Below are 5983 nucleotides of genomic sequence, written 5' to 3'. Positions count from 1 at the left end.
TACAAGAAAAGGGGGCAGGAAAGGGGACTTAAATATAAACTATTAAATACATGTATCTTTATCACAATATTGCACAATCTAACCCCCCCCCCCAACCACCATAATGTCATTGTAAATGATGTACATAGAAAATGGGTAGACACTTATCATAATAAAAAAAAATTACTATTCCAGAAAAAAACTAGGAGTTTGTAGTCTTCAGTGTGTATGGATACAATACGGAAAGCGTCCTCAATGTCTGCTTTTGCCATTAAAACCCCTTTGACAATTTTCGAAGAAGTTCTGTTATATTATGAATCAATTGTACTTTTGAATTTTCTTCAGGAATGCCGCCCCGTGGGGATCCGGGTTAGAATAGGTCCTCAGTACCCCTTGCTTGTCGTAAAAGTCGACTAAATGGGGCGGTCCGGATGAGACCGTATAAACCGAGACCCCGTGTCACAGCAGGTGTGGCACGATAAAGATCCCTCCTTGCTCAAAGGCCCTGAGTGACGAGCATAGGCCTAAATTTGCAGCCCTTCACCAGCAATGGTGACGTCTCCATATCAGTGAAATTTTCTGGAGAGGGACGTTAAACAGTATATAATCAATCAATCAATCTTCAGGAATGCCAAGGTTCACTGAATCAACTTTAGGAAAGGAGAGATCATGAATTACCCTATATTCGGTTCTCATTTTGGAACCACTCCAAGAGGAAAAGAAAAGAATATTAACTAGATACAAACTCGTTGCGAGCAACGAGAGGTCTTCCGTCCGTTTCTGAAGTAAAAAAGTGCCGCGCCACAGCATGATACGCCCGTCAAAAAATTACAATTTTCTTGAACAGTTTAGGTGCAAGAAAATCACATCAACTTTGATTCTAAGATTTCGATGATTTGTCATTTATCCATCCCCTGTGATGTAGGCATCAATTATAATAAATATTACATCACTGATAGATTTCTGTGCTGGTTGTGTAAGACCTTGTCAAATGCCCATCATCAAATTAGTCTTAACAACTTAATCTATACCAAATCAATTTTGAAAAAAAGGCTGGCCATCAAATGACATATGTTATAAACTGACCAGCAGTTCTTCTGTCTAATCCCCAAAGGGCTGCTTAATCAGAGCGACTGAGACAGCTAGCCTTCCTACATTGAACTCATTTAATTAATCTTTAACTGGATGCTTGTCTACTCATTACTACCAAGAGATGAATGGGTCTGCACTATAATTTTTTTTTTTAAAAACATATAAAATACTCTCAGATTTTTTTTTTGGTTGAGATTTAATGTCCGACAGGTTTTAGTATATATATGTAATTCATATGGACATGCTGATTCAACCCCACCCCATAAAATTAGTTTTTAAATTAATAATATTACATAATATCAGATTAGTCTATTATGCAATATCAAATTGGTTTTAATTACTTTTCATCAAATTCATTTCAAAACTTAAGCTAGTCAACAAGAGCTATTTTTAATCAAACAGGCTTACCCATTTGCCCAATTCTCAAGGGATATAGATAACGCCAATGCTCTGTCAATAGCTCCTCGCACTCAAATCCCATTAATTTCTCTCTAATTTGACATGCAATTTTCTGTTATCAAAATTCTTCTTGACCAGTGCTTGATAATTACACTTATGGGAGACATGGGATTTCTCTAACATACATTATATTTGTTTTAGATTGCTGTCAAGTATATGCTTTAAAAAAATAAGTATTTTCTTGATTTAACACTTTTGTAATAAGAACAGTGTAATACTCTTACATTATTTGGGAGGTGCAAATGAATAGTAAAAAGACACGTTTTTTTTTAAATTCACTTAAATTAAAGGTCACAGTGACCTTGAAATAGGTCGCGACACACCTTCTACCTAAGATGCATAAACTGGCCAAGTTTGATGATTGTAGGTCTTATGGTTTTCTAGTTATGAGCCGGAAAGGATTTTTCCATATTTGGCTATAACTTCTTAATTAAAGGTCAGAGCGACCTACTTTTTGTGCGCGACACACCTTCTACCCAAGATGCATCAGATGACAAAGTTTGGTAATCCTAGGCCTAGTAGTATTAAAGTTATGAGCCGGAAACGAAAAAGCTAACAGACAGACGGACGGACACGAAGCCTATAACATAATACGTCCCGTCTTAAGACGGGCGTATAAAAACGAGAAATCGAGCTGAGAAAATGATTTAAAGATTTGGATACATTGGGGATTGAACCTGGGTCACCCGGTGAAAATTCAACGCGCTATAACCATTACTTCATTAGGAACCTGCGTTCAAATTTTTAAAATGCGAATATGTCGGGATTGTCCATTTTGATTCTAAAACAAATTACATAATTATTATGCATTCTCAAAGGAGTCTGACTCTCTATTTAAATTATAACATCAAAGAAAACAAAATGATGTTTGTAAATACTTAAGTCCCGCTCCTCTCAAATTTGAATTTTTTCCAAGTTCAATAGAGCATAACTCTGTCAGAAATGGAGTGATTGTACCCAAAACGGAACTTTGACCAAGATATTTATCTAATAAATCTGTATACCAAATTTCATTATAGTATATGCAACCTCTGCAAAGAAAATTGGATTTTTTTCTTGGAAGTCCAAGGGGAATAACTTTGTCAAAAATGGTGCGGTCGTACCCAAAACATTACTTGAACTAGATATACATATGATAAATCTGTATACCTAATTTCATTTCAGTTTGTGAAACGGTTGGAAATAAAATGAACGGAAACTGCAAATAATTAATTTTTTTCCAAGTCTAAGGGTCATAACTCTGTGAAAATGGCGCAATTTTCACAAAACAGAACTTGACGTAGAGATTTATTTGATAAATCTGTTCACTAAATTTTATTTCAGTGAAGAAAATAAACGGAAACTGGAAATAATTGGAAGTGTAAGGGGCATACCTCTGTCAAAATGGCGTGATCACACCCAAGGCAGATGTAATATACCTTTATACCAAATTTCATTTCAGTATGTGCTACGGTTGCGAAGAAAATGAACGGAAAGTAAGTGGACCGACAGACAGCAGCAAAGCAATATGCTCTCCCTTCTTCGATATTGGATTGATGATTGATTGATTATTGCTTTTTTACGCCGAGTCGGCAATATTTCAGCCATATTTCGGCGGAGTAATTTAAACACTGTATGAACGGTTTTGAAAGTTTTGGGTTTCTCTGGCGGCCCCCAGTGAGCCTACTCTTTTTCGAACTCCAGAGAAACGATCTTTTGCGTGCCAAGGGGGTTGTTATCCTTGACACGGGGCACCATTTAACGTCCCATCCGACGGACTTTGAATTTAAAAATAAAAAACAGTTAAATACAAATATACAAAGATAACAATGTTTATAAAAAATATTGACATTTAAATCTTATTGTAAAAATCTGTATCCTGCAGGTATTGTAAAATAGCGCTAGGAGTTACATTTGCAAAAAGATCATGCATCGTTTTTACACCATAAAAAAGTTTATTTCGAACAGGTGTGAAATCAGAACATTCCAAAAGTATATGATTTAAAGTCATGGCACAGTCACAAGATATGCATTCAGGTTGATGTTCCCCGCTCATTAAATAGGAATGGGTAAATCTTGAATGTCCAATTCTTTATCTTGCAAAAATAACTTCGTCTTGACGTTTCACACCGAAGTCGGATGATTGATTAACTTTGTTTTGTATTGAATACAATTTATGACCATCACAAAAATCCCAATAGATTTGCCAAAGAGAATTTACATAAAGTTTTACAAAGTACTTAAGATCTGTGTAGGGAATTTTAAAAGGTACGATTTCATATTGAAGAGCAGATTTTGCAGCACTGTCAGCTTTATTATTACCGGGAATACCAATATGGCTTGGAATCCAACAAAATTCAACATTTTTACCTTGTTTAGCAAGATGACAGAACTTATTTAATATATCCAAAATGTACGGATGATCACTGTTCATGTTGTGTATGGACTGTAAACACGAAAGCGAATCTGAAAATATTGTAAAAGAGTTTTCATCCGAGGTATTAATATATTCAAAAGCAAGTTGTATAGCTTTAGCTTCAGCCGTAAAAATTGTTGCTTCGTTTGGAAGTCTTACAGAAAAAACATTTTTATTGACAATTGCAGCGGCCGCAACCCTGCCTTTATCCTTTGAGCCGTCTGTGTAAATTTCTACTGTTGAAGATTTAGAATCTTTTATTTCGGCTAATTTCTGTTTAAAGACGAGGGGATTTGTCTCTGATTTTTTAAGTTCGGAAAGGGATTTATTAACTACGGGTTTACTTAATTTCCACGGTGGTATTTCAGATAGAGAAGTTGATTTTATTATATCTAATGGTAGTTCAGAATCTCTAATATGATTTTTTAATCGTAAGCAAATTGGTTTTATGCATTTCTTGTTCTTATCATATAAATGTACATTTTGAGGATGAAATACGCAGTCATGAGCAGGATTGTCTGTATTCGCTTTTAATTTAATTATGTATTGTAAAGCTAGTTTAATTCTTCTTAAGTCCAGAGGTGGCTCATTTGCTTCCACATATAAACTATCTTTTGGCGAAGTTCTAAAAGCCCCCAAGCACAATCGAAGACCTTGATGGTGGATTGCGTCAAGAGCCTTGATATAAGAGGTCCTTGCTGATCCATACACAATACATCCATAGTCTAATTTAGATCTAACAAGAGAGCGATAAAGTTTTAGAAGGGTATTTTTATCAGCTCCCCATTTTGTGTTGGCTATAACTTTAATAATATCTAATGCTTTTAAACATTTCTCTTTAAGCATCTTTATGTGTGGAATAAAGGAGAGTTTATTATCAAAGATTACACCTAAAAATTTCATTTCTTTAACTACTTTAATTGGATTCCCGTTTAAATGCAAATGTGGATCATCATGGATTTTCCGTTTTAAGCAAAAATGCACACAGGCTGTTTTATTCTGTGAAAATTTAAACCCATTAATGTCGGCCCAATTTTGAATTCTGTTTAAGCATGATTGTAATCGTCGCTCAATAAAATTCATATTTTTAGATTTAAAACAAAGAACAAAATCATCAACATATAAGCTACCATGCATATCATTTTTAAGTACATCAACTAAACTATTTATTTTTATACTGAATAAAGTGACTGAAAGGATACTTCCTTGTGGTACACCCATTTCTTGTTCAAAATTGTCTGAAATTGTAGTACCTAACCGCACTTTAAAATTGCGATCATTTAAAAATTCCTTAATAAAATTAGGTAAATATCCCTTGAGACCAATATCATACAAATCTTTTAAAATACCAAATTTCCATGTAGTATCGTATGCTTTTTCTAAGTCAAAAAATATAGATACCGCATGCTCTTTTTTAACAAAAGCATCTCGAATATACGTTTCCAGTCGTACTAGCTGGTCAGTTGTACTTCGGTTTCTCCTAAAACCACATTGTATGTTTGTAAGTATGTTATTGGTTTCAAGAAACCAAATTAAGCGTTCATTGATCATCCTTTCCATGGTTTTACATAAACAGCTTGTTAATGCAATTGGTCGATAATTGTTAGGGTCTGCATGGTCCTTTCCAGGTTTTGGAATAGGAATTATTGTAGCTTGGGTCCATGAAGATGGAAATTGACCTCCCTCCCAGATCGTATTAAAAATGTGCAGAAGACACTCTTTACTTTCTTTAGGTAGATGTTTAATTAGTTGATAATGTATTTGATCCGGTCCTACAGCTGTATCATGAGATTTATCTAAAGATTTTTGCAACTCATCAAAAGTAAATGATTCATTATAACATTCTTTGTTTTCAGAAGTAAAATCCAATGTTTTCTTTTCTTGTTTATTTTTAAATTTTTTAAAATTGGGGCTCATATTGTTTGTAGAAGAGTTATTCGAAATTGTCTTAGCTATTTCGTTAGATATTTCCCTCTTATCCGTAATAATTTGATTTTCAATCTTAAGATGTTGATATTTTTCAGAACCCTTTCCTTTTATTTTTCTTATTGCGTTCCA

Source organism: Saccostrea cucullata, unplaced genomic scaffold (assembly GCF_032062105.1).
Source record: "Saccostrea cucullata isolate Sc308-1 unplaced genomic scaffold, CSIRO_AGI_Scuc_v1 ctg980, whole genome shotgun sequence".
Classification (NCBI taxonomy): Eukaryota; Metazoa; Mollusca; class Bivalvia; order Ostreida; family Ostreidae; genus Saccostrea; species Saccostrea cuccullata.
This window is presented reverse-complemented; position numbering follows the sequence as displayed.